The sequence below is a fragment of the Pleurodeles waltl genome, chromosome 3_1 (assembly GCF_031143425.1).
Source record: "Pleurodeles waltl isolate 20211129_DDA chromosome 3_1, aPleWal1.hap1.20221129, whole genome shotgun sequence".
NCBI lineage: Eukaryota > Metazoa > Chordata > Amphibia > Caudata > Salamandridae > Pleurodeles > Pleurodeles waltl.
In genome coordinates, this window is record NC_090440.1 from 1,682,744,449 (window position 1) to 1,682,757,119 (window position 12,671).

Sequence of the window (12,671 nt, forward strand, 5' to 3'; positions counted from 1 at the left end):
AGAAAAATGCATTTAATATGAGAGCCGAGCAGCTAAACTGCAGCTCACGCTAACTTAAGGCCTATGAAGAATTTCAATACAGTTTCAACAATACGAACGTTAATATAAGCTTAATTGAACATAACATAAACATTTTATTCATCATTATTAGTTGCGTCTACATTGGTGGGCACTCATCGTGGTCACAATTGCAGTACACGTTTAAGCAAAATCACTATTATAGTTTTCCATGCAGTATCATCACACATTAATTATTATTATATATAGATATTTCGTTTTAATATAGGTTATATAAACTACGCTCTCTCAGTATCACTACTATACCAACCACTCTCCAATTCCAATGTTATGACTGTATACCTTCTCATTGTGGATGTAGTGCAGCAGTCCATCTCTGATTGCCCTTTTGATTTTGTTTAACATGCTACAATGTCACACTTGTTGTTATGCTTTAAACACAAATAACTCTTTCTTTTGCTCTGGGACCAGCCCCCATACATTTATGTTTTTCACAAAATTGAACATTTAATAGCATTCATGAACAAGAATTTGTGCAGGCTTTTTATAGCAGTGAACACAAAAAGTATGGGGGTGGGGACAAGAGACGAGACCAGCTTTGTGGTTGTACCACTTTTGCTGTGACCCAGTCTCTTCCGGAATGGTTGTGAAAACCATTGATTTGGAACATATGCTAGGGGTTCCTCCTTATGAATAAGTGGTCTCAAACACATACTATTGTCATACTTCATCATTTGGCCACCTACCCCCACACAGGTAGGACAGCGCCACCTCAGCAAACTCAACCTTGTGGTTAAATGAGCCCAGAGGGAGTTCTTAGATTATAGTTTTCTGGATAATACAGGGGTCCAGCCATTTAAGTAAAATTACTTAACAGATTAGCAGTGTGAATCACACCTTTATTAGTGGTGCCTGCTGGTAAAATAAAAACAAGAGATGGACATATTTTGAGTGTAATGACTCATTCCATCACTATAATCCTAACAGCCAACATATTTCTGCTTACACACTAAGCCATAACTGGGCTGGGGCATTCTTCAGGGCCTGAGATCCCTAGTAATAGTCATGTGAAGAGGAACCTATCCTTTCCTACTAGTTAGAGGCTCAGATGCAACACACTCAAGGCCTACCTGAGTATTTACTCAAATTTGGAGATACCTCTGTTAGAGGAAAAGAGGAACAGAACACATGAAACCTGGACCTACATTAGAAAAGCTCTGTAAATGGCACACACTGGTAACTATATATATATGTGAGCACATCTATTATAGAACCACTACAAACAAGGTGTCAAATCATATGCCACAAGTGGTATCACAAACCATGCAAATATTCCTTCTCGTAGATGTAATGCCTATAATCGTTACTTATTACATCCAGTTATTCTCATTAAATCATGAGAATATTCATACTCTTACCCTAAACCTTTAGGGTAGCTGGCCCCTGGTCTGGGGTGATGCCCCTTGTAGTCACTCACTGCGGAAGAAAGAAGGGGATGGGGGGAACAATTTCTACCAGGTGGTATTATATGTGTAATCTCTTCACCATAGCTGCTCTCTTGCCTAGGGGATAACCTGCTTGCTCGAGAAAAAATATGTATATGAAATGACTCAGATTCTTGAGTCTATGTATGATAGTACTCAGTATAAATAAACAAGCATTCAGCGTTAAAGTCTGAGGTGTATTAAGCAAGATTACGGAGAATCTTAATAGGATTATGTGGTATTAAGAGGCACATTTAAAACTTTATTGTATAGCCAACGAGATATGCCAGCTTTTTATAGCATTCATGAACAAGAATGTTCAATTAAGGGCATAGAGGGGAAGATATTGCATTCTCCTCTTTGCTTTATTCAAAATAGCAGCCATGTAAACAAACATATAACCATATTTGTGGAAGAAAAAAACTACAAATCCCAGAATCCCAAAATGAACCACACATAACACATTAGAATATCAAACATCTAATCTGCCTTAATGGAGACCTATAAACAGGATGAACTGTCTCTTCTGGTGTGAGGAATTTCGTTTTTGATAAAAATACCCTTGATTTCATTCTTACTTCTGATCCGAAACTGAGGATAACAAACTTAAACATTTGCACAATAACATGGGGCAGGAATCAAAAAGCTAGTTGCATATAAGCAACAGCATTTAAGGAATACATCATAATATGACATTAATTGTTTATCAATATCGGGTGGAATAATCTTCATCTCTGTGTCCCTAATAGAATTGAAAATTCTTGTTCACTAATGCTATAAAATGTTCAATTCTATGTCAGGACTGGAGGCTTTAAATTAAAGTTTAAGGCTTATCCACCACCAAAGAAAAAGGATTACTTGCTGGTTTATGGTAGAACTCCTTAAACATGGAATTCCGACCAGTCTGCCATGCAGATAACCTCTCTGAAGCGAGCTCCATAGTAATTACAAGCACAAAAGCCTTTTACGCCATGGCACCTTGGACTGAATTAGCTCCACAAATGTTGGTGTCAATCCCTGCTTCTGACAGAAGCCATTATACCCAGAGTGCCATTGTCGAGCACAACACCAGTGCATGTGGATGTAATAAAGAAAGTAATAATGGAGCATAAGGGGAGCTCTGAAGGGGTATGTAACTTTCGAATACTCCTGAAAACAGTGAAAAACACAGAGCTTATTGTCTCTGGGAAGTGTTGGAAATATTACTTGTCTGGTAGCTGATTTTGTTAGTTTGGAGATCAAGAAGGTAACGCCATCAGGGGTAAAGGATCAACCCACTAGGTCAACATCCGAGACCTGTTTGCAAGAAACTAAACACAGTAAGAGCATCAATTTAGCAGAAAACTTCTTTTTGATTAAAATAGAATTAGCACCCCAGAACTGAAGAAACCTGAGGGCTAAGGAAACATCTCAGAGGGAAGAATACCGGGACACTGTAAAGCGTACTGCTCTGAGAAGCTTAGAAACAAGGGGATGTTCTCCTAGCGGTATGTTTGCTACGGGAAAGTGACCAACTGAAACTGTTAATCTGTAGGAATCAATGTCATGTATGATAGGCCATCCAAGGCTAAGGAGGCAAAAAAAAATTATATGAATCATATCAGCTGCCAGAGGATCAAACTTCATTCAAAGCACCACCTAGACCATTGTTTCCAAGCAGTTTGGTAGTGCTTATGTGTGGGGTCTGCCCAGGCCTTGTCAATGAAGTCAAGAGCCTGTTATGAAAATCCTGGCAGTTGCCAGTGTCTCCGGAAAGTCTCAATGCTACTAGATTCAGCTATTCTGCCCTGACCAAAGGCTGTTGGAATCTGAGAAGGTCCAGGAGGAGAGTCTAGAACAAAGGAAGGAGAAGGGGGCAACCTCAAGACAGTGCCAATAATATGGGAAACCAACTCTTTGTCCTTCAAAGTGGAGGGATCCCAATTAATTCTGCTGACTATCATGAGACTTGAAAGTCTATTCTCAGTAGTATAGAGAACAGGGGGGAAAGCATAATTCAATACTGGCCATCTGGATGTTGTAGGCAGAACTTTCAGAAATATTTCACAGTCTCTGCTAGAAGGCAGGATCATGTGCCTTCCAGTTGATTTACGTACTGGACTGCTGACTGCAAGATGCAGCAGTGTGCTTTTTGGTGAGAAAAACAGCAAATTGCAAAAGAACCTGCTAGCAACTCTACAGAGTTGATTTGTAAAGAAAGCTCTGAACTGACCATCGTTCTCCCATAGTGTCGTCTCCGCTGTGAGCACCCGAACAGCTGGCATCAGACTCCCCCACCATGTCCGGAATGAGACCATAATGGTCTTCCCATTTCAGGCATCCAGGTGATCTAGTCACCACTGAAATTTGTGATGTATTTCCTGAGTCAGAGTAACCTGATCTGTCTAAGACAAACATTTCTGTAAATGAGCAATCTTGAGTAGCTATAGGGTGCGATAGTGCAGTGGGCCTGGAACGATGTCCTGGATTGATTATGCTAGAAGACTCATTAGTCTCACTAACCACTGCAGACTGATCGTTGTCTTTGCCAGAGCTTTGTGGATTTCTTTCCTTATTGCTCTGATTTTCTGAACTGGAGATGCCAAAGCGGAAGAAACAGAATCCATCATAAAGCCTGCTCTCTATCTCTGCAGGTGATGAAGGGCTCATCTTGGAAAGAGGGATTAGAAGCTGCTTCTAGGGAATTTCCACGGTTGAACCACCCTCTGGAGCCTCTTGCTTGGGAAGGGATGAAGGGGGTTCCTCTTTCATAATTGTTCCCTCCTAGGAATCTTGTTTTGGTCTGGCCATGGAATGGGGAGTCTTGATATTGGAAATGGCTGGTGGAGCGGTCCCGGCCTTGACCAGCCCTGGGAAAAATGTGGGGCAGAGAGACCTTTTTAGTGCTGTTTGGACCTTATCCATTGAGGTAAATATGTTCACAAACTTTGACACTTTTGTGACAAAGGGGTCCCGGAATAGCAGCCGGACAGCAAGCTTCATTAGTAGCTAATTTGCATTGTTTGTGGCCTATTCTAAGTAGAATAGACAGCAAGGGCTCAGATGACAAAGCGCAATTAGTGTTTCGTAATAAGCAGATGGCTCGTTGGACCCAACCTGCTAGGATGGTGGTATCAGTGGTGGTGCCTTAGTCTTTGGTCATGAAGGCCATTTCTAAAATTTTTGACAAAGGGCCAGAAATGTCCAAAAGCTTGCCCTGGAAAGCTTTTAAAAATCTATCCCTTTTTCAAAATCTGTCCCTTTTTTTCATAGTTACTTTGTCTTCCAAGACACGTCGGGGGCATTCTGCCCGCAGGTGGTTTCTAGCTTCTTTGGGGAAGGCTTTATGTAATCTGCTATGCAGATAGGCCACTGTTTTAGTGGACGGGGTCCACTCCGCATGGATGTATAACTTCTTCATGATCAAACGTGTCCCACAATAATGGGTTTAGCAATGAGGAGCCTGAGGGAACTTCATCAAAATCTTAATGTTCTAAGCGTCTCTTTTTGGGAGCAGGTAACCAGAACCTAGAATCCTCCTCATCAGAGGCATCCGCATCTCCTTCCAGGTGCTTTAACCCTTGAAGAGAGACTATGCTCTCTTTGGTCTCATCTTCGTACTCGTCCCATGGAAAGAAAGAAAAGATATGCTGGTACGCCTTTTTCACTTGTTCTAGGGCATGGGTACTCGCAAACATTTTCCCAGGGACCAAAAAGTTTGGTCTGTGATGCGCGCGAGGGCCACATCGATGCCAGCAGAATGGAGGTTGGGCGAGGGGATTGGAAGTATTGGCAGTTAAGTATCTGTAGGCGAAGCAAAGGATATACATCTAGTGGCTAAATTGAGCAATATGAAACTAGAAAACCTGGGATTAATGTTGGCTTCACTAATTTTCCAAATTGTGTGATCCATGGAATTGCTTGATTTCACTTTCCCTCCTTTTTTCTTCATTATCACATGAGTTCATCGAAATCAGGGTCTGTACCATACAAATCTGCTCCTGTGTTTAATTTAATAGACTATAATGTTGTTCATGTATAATAGGAGCCCAGGCCACTCAAAAAGCTCAGGCTTGCTTGTTTAATTCCCTATTGGCATATTTGTCAGGTAGGGGTAAAATGAATGTTTCTAAATTCAAGTTTGAAAACTATCACATTTAAGTGAATACTTCTCATAGCACTGACACAATAAATTATACTTAGGTGAAATGGACTGCATGTTAACACACTTTTTTGAATTTTGAAGTAACTGTTATATTTTTACACATTTGCTGCAAGATGTCTTTAAAAATGAACGTGCTTCTCAAGTGAAGCGCAGGACGCCCTGGTTACTTCCTTTCCTTAACACCAGTTAACCTTGAAATAAATGATTGCCTCTCTATTTACGATCTTTATATTGTTAGAGCTGAATCGAGTGAACAACCCTGTACTCCTGTTGTCCAGGGGGCCGCATGGAAAGGTCAAGGGGGCAGCATGCGGCCCCCAGGCCGTACTTTGAGTACCCATGTTCTAGGGAATGCAATTTGGACGAGCTTATGTTCTGAGATGGCCTCTAGTGCAAAAGATTAGAGGCACCTTGGGGTGCCGAATAGGGCATGCCTTTAAAAAAGCCTTGGAGTTTTTCAGGCAATGGACCCAAAGATTTTGTAATAGTATTTTGGAAATATGTCTGCATTACCTGAGACACTGCCTCTTTATTAGGGCAGACAATGAACTCCGTGGTGCTCTACTGCGTCAGGTCAATGGGGTGTAACACACCCTATTGTTTAGTCAGTAAAGCAGAATCATATTAACTCCCCACTAATAAATGCTCTAAAATGCATAGGGCAGCAGTCCCATCTCATACAGGGAAGCCTATTGCTCATGGGGCAGGGGTTAGACTGTGGCGAGGCAGAAATTACTCTTGGTCTATATGTGGTAAGCCACTGACACACTCACTTACGCATAGTCCCTGACACATCCAGATAATGACACAGCCTCTAACTCACTGAAAGAGCCACTCACACAGGCACTCACTCAAGCATAGAAACACTCACTCACTTACCACTACAGATACTGAAAAAATCTCGCTTGCACATACAACTACTCACACAAACATCTGGTAACACAATCAGTCATGCAACTGTACATGCTATTACACAAACACTCAAACACAAATACTCACCCACACATACCCACTGAGATTGTGAATATTACAAATACTATCAGTGACCACTAGCTGTGTGACACTATTAATTTAACTTATACCATACCATTGTGCCTACCTTTAACTCTTGTAATTTTTTTTTACAGTTTTACACAAACCGGATGATGTCATCAGTGATGTCATTTGAGATGTTCCAGAGGGACCACCCCTTCCTCTAAGCTAAAAGCATTAAAAAAAAAAAATCTGTGCGATTAGTGTAAAAAATAAAAACAAGTGTGGGCTCCCATGCTTGTTTTTAATAACCCCCGGGTGGGCCAGATTTCCAAGGGCACTGCCATTTTAATGCGGGGGACTGCACACCCCGCTGCCCCGGGAACTGCCACCTCCATGAGGCTATAAAATTATTTGTGTGGCTGCTACCCCCAACCCTGGGAAGCACCACCTCCCCAGGGCTTTAAAACAATATGATGTGATGGGGGCACACGGCCTGCCACCTCCCTGGTGCTTTCACCTAATATGACACGCAGGGGCCAGGGGGGGCCCTCGCAGCTATGGGGCCCCACCATCCACCATCTCTGCAGGACTTTCACCTAATGCAGTGCAGGTGGGCCCACAGCCCGCCACAGCTCCAGGGACCACCACCTACCCGGGGCTACAATAAACAAAAGACTAAAGGGGGTCTGTTTTGGACCCCCGGCCCCTCGGACCTCCACCTTCCTGGGCAATAGTCGTTAGACGGGGGCCGCACAGCCCTCCCCCCCTCGTGGGGCCAATGATGGCCCTGGGGACCGCCACCCTGAGGACTGGCTCCTGCCATGTCCCACGGTGCCCACCCCCTGGACATAGTTGTTTGCTTTTGCTTGGTGGGAGCTGACAGCCCCCACCAAGCAAACACAAACAAAGTCTGCTTTCTGACAGTGGGAGCTGTCAAATATGTCCTGGTGCCAGAAAGCGGAATTTTCGTCTGTTTCTCTGCATGCAGATAAATAGATGACATCATTGCTCCTACAAGCAGGCAGCTGCTGTTTAAAGCAGCTCCCTGCTTGTGGGAGCAGGGCCGGCTCCCGCAGAACACAGTGAGCGGGCTAGGATCACAGGGGCCTTCAGGTTCCCCGCACTGTCTTGTCAATCTCTCTCTCTCTCTCTCTCTCTTTCATCCCGTAATGGGATGGAAGAGAGAGCGAGATTTGTCTTTGCAATGGTTTCTCCATATAGTGACTACAAAGAGTAAGGCTAGTAAGATGCTTGGTACGAATGTTATAGTAAGTTTGGATGCAGAGTGTAACAGAGTCACTTCTGGCCTAATGGTCATGCTCTTGTGCTGTCACTCAAGAGGTTGAAGGTTCAAATACTAGTATCCCTTGGCTTGTTTATTTACTGGTGTTTTGACTGTTAAACCTTCCTAGTGATGGAACATTCACATTTCTTTCCAATCACAATAAGAAGGCACCTACAGACTAAGGTAACTATAACTCATGCCCTCGCCTTGCACAGCTAATTACCCCACAAATTACAGCACTCATGACTTCTTTGATAACATCATTGATAATATCAATGCAATATTTCTAGTGACATTTTTGACGAAAAAACTGTGCATGGCGAGGGCGCAAGTTATAGTTACCTTAGGGCACGAGTTACAGTTACTTGAGATAACTCTAACTATAGCAGGTTCATTTCTATGGTTTGGTGCTCTGAAAATGTGAGCCTAACTATATCATCCATGTAACCCTTGGTTTTTAAAGTGAATTTATGATTTTTTAGATTCTATTTCCTAACTATAACGTCTCTGGAACCTTTGTTTTTTTCAGTAAATCTCTCTCTCTCTCTTCTCTCTCTTTCTTTATATATATATATATGTATATATATATATATTACTTAGTGGCGGTCGACAGTAAGTAGTTATAGCTAGGACCTAGTTCTTTAGAAAATGAGTTTTTGGTTTGCTAATAACTTTGGTGCCGTTTGATGAATTTTCACGAAATTTTCCAAGAAGATACATTGCTCATTTCAGTCAGTGTAAAGGTGCTCTGACCCCATGAGGTTCACCAATGATTGTCTGAAGGACCCCTTTTATGTTTGAAATGGTTCAAAACTCGTATTTTTCCACGATCGTGGAGTTGCTACTCCGTCACATCCCCCTGCACTCACTCACAGACCCACTCAGACAATGACACACTCACTTATAGACTCACTGAGACACTCTTGCACCCACTCACACACCCATGTGACCATCTTGCACCCACTCACAGATCCACTCAGACAATGACACACTCACTCACAGACTCACTGAGACACTCTTGCGCCCACTCACACATCCACGTGACCATCATGCACCCACTCACAGATCCACTTAGACACTCGTGCACCTATTCTGACTGTCATGAACTCACTCACAGACCCACTCAGACACTTGCACACCCATTCACAGACCAAGACAGACACTCGTACATCCACTCAGAGACCCACTGACATGCTCATGCATCTACTGACAGACCCACACAGATCCTCATGCACCTACTAACAGACCCCCTGAGACCCTCACTCACCCAGTCACAGTCCTTCTAGACACTCTTGTACCCACTCACAGATCCACTCAGACACTGACGCACCCACTCACAGACCCACTCAGACAACGACACACTCACTCACAGACTCACTGAGACACTCATTCACCCACTCACATGCCCACCTTGACTGTCATTCACCCACTCACAGATCCAGTTAGACACTCATGCATTTACTTTGACTTTCATGAACTCACTCACACAGACCCAGACAGACAATTGTATACCCACTCAGAGACCTTAGAGATCCTCATGCACTGAGACCCCCACTCACCCAGTCACAGTCCTTCCTGGCACACTTGCACCCACTCACAGCCTCACTCAGACACTGACGCACCCACTCACACCCACCTTGACTGTCATGCACCCACTCACAGATCCACTCTAACCATCATGCACTCACTTACAGACCCACTTACACTTGCACTCCCATCCGCAGACCCAGATAGACACTTGTACACACACTGAGTCACTCATACACCCACTCACACACCCACTGTCATCCACTCATAGACCCACACAAATCCTCATATACTCACTGACAGATCCACTGAGACCCTTACTAACCCATTCACAGTCCCATCAGACACTCATGCACCCACTTACAGACCCACTCAGACATTGACGCACTCACTCACAGACCCACTCAGACACTCATGCATTCACTCACACATCCACCTTGACCGTCATGCACCCACTCACAGATCCACTCTAACCATCATGCACTCACTTACAGACCCACTTGCACTCCCATCCGCAGACCCAGATAGACACTTGTACACACACTGAGTCACTCATACACCCACTCACACACCCACTGTCATCCACTCATAGACCCACACAAATCCTCATATACTCACTGACAGATCCACTGAGACCCTTACTAACCCATTCACAGTCCCATCAGACACTCATGCACCCACTTACAGACCCACTCAGACATTGACGCACTCACTCACAGACCCACTCAGACACTCATGCATTCACTCACACATCCACCTTGACCGTCATGCACCCACTCACAGATCCACTCAGACATTCATGCGCCCACTCACAGACACAATCTGACTGTCAAGCTCCCACTCACAGACCCACTTAGAAACATGCACACCCATCCACAGACCAAGGCAGACACTTGGACAGTCATTCAGGGACCCACTGAGTTACTCATACACCCACTCACAGACCCACTGACACCCTCATGCGTCGACTCACAGACCCACACAGACCCTCATGTGCCCACTCACAGACCCACATATTCATTTTCAACCCCATCCACAGACCCAGACACTCGCACACCCACTCAGAGACCCACTGAGTCACACATACACCCACTCAGAGCCCCACTGACACCCTTGTGCGTCAACTCACAGACCCTCATGCACTTAGTGACAGACCCACTGAGACTATCAGTCATGGTACCACTCAGACACTCATGCACTCACTCACAGTCCCACTCAGACACTGACACACTCAGACACTCATGCACCCACTCACACACCCACTTTGACCATCATGCACCCACTCACATATCCTTTCAGACACTCATGCACCCACCGACCGTCATGCACCCACTCACATACCCACTCAGACACTCCCACACCCACTCACCGACCCAGTTAGACATCACTTATCAACTCACAGACCCAATCAGACTCTTACTCATCTACTCACAGATACACTTAGAATGTCACACAGGCATTTATAGACCCACTCAAACATTCATGCATCCATTTACAGACCCCGTTAGACTTCCACTGAGGAATTCACCAATGTATTGCGACATGGAGAGAGTGAAAGAAAGATAAATGAACAATGTGTAGGTGTCATGCATTGAATGTGTGCTTTTACTTTGCGAATTTGCGACGTAGTCATAAATCCAATTGTTTTGTTAAAAACATTCAGATTTCCTTTCAAATTCAAAGAGTGTTTTGGATATAGGGTGGCTCTGAAAAGAGCCTTTGTGTTTATTGTGTGTATATGTTTAGCACACATAAGGGCGGATGCAGAGTGTCATGTTGCTGAGAAACACTCTGTTGCCTTCCTTTGTGAAGTGCACACAATCTCTTTTATATATCCTATCCAAGTGAACTACAGGTTATTATTGTAGATAGAGCCCATGTTATGGTCTCTGATGAATGCTCAAACAGTTTTATTAACATGTTTCCTGGCTTTGTCAATCTGTGGACACAATTGATTTGACCATTTCCATTTCTGCCTCTGGCATATGTTAGAGAACACAAAGGCAGTGTGAGGGAAATAGTGCATTAATTGAACAAAGGTGTCTTTCATTAGGATTTCCAATCCTACCCCAGTCAGTGTGCCCAGGTCATTACCACTACAGTGCACAATCAAGAGGTGAGGTGGTTGGCAATCTCTAATGCTTTCAAACAATGGAAGCAATTGCTGCATCTTTAGCCCTCTCTGGCCAACCCAAGTAATATCCACATTAGGCAAACCAGGATCCCTATCAGCGCCACTCAGTCTACCATACCTACTAGCCCAGAAACATAGCTGTGACATACAATCCACACTCTCAAAGTATTAAAGTAAAGGAGCAGTTGCATACAGAAGTAGGCTTCAGCTGAATGAAGGAGTTCTCCCAATGTGAGGTGGTTAAAATGGAGGAAGCATCTGATTTAAAAAAAAAACATATATTTGATTGGATGTTGTAAATGTGATTACAAAAATCAATTCAGTCAATTTGTCATTGGTTCTAATTTTTTAAAACAAGTAATCACATTTTGGATATGGTTACATTCAGTAATAGTCAACCACACCTGCTGCAGTGCACAGTAAAGCTAGACTGCTGCTAACAAAAATGCTTTGAACTTTGAACTCCTGGTACAGCAGTGTTCTACAGGAGGTTGCTATGGCATTTGTGGACATACAGTGTAGGGGGGAAGAGCAGCTCTTAAAGAAGAAACACATCTTTTATTTAAAAAAAAGCTTATGGTGGAGTAGGAACTGAAAATAAATGTAATCCCTAATTTTATAATGTAGACAAAAATGTACAAGAAATTAATGGGAAATATATTTTTAACCCCTCGACTGGAGTCATGACTCAGTCGCAAGTTTACAGGGGGGGTGCACGCAGGGGATGTATATATATATATATACATGTGTGTAGTAATAGACTTAGGGGCTCATTACGACTGTGGCGGACGGCGGAGGCCGCCCAGCAAAGTCCTGCGTTCGGATGACCACCTATGCGGCCATCCCTTCACGCGCCCTATTATGAGTTTCCCGGTGTGTGAAAACAGCATTTCCCCCTGCCGGCCCAGCAGGAAACTCACCACAGCATTGACACCGGCTTGTAATCTAGCCGGCAGCAATGTTGCAGTGTGCAAGAGTATCCGTCGCGCTTTTCACTGTCCGTAATTCAGACAATAAAAGGCGCGATAGGGCTATCTATGGGGGCCCCTGCACTGCCCATGCCAAATGCATGGGCAGTGCATGCCCCCTTTCTGCCAGCCTTTG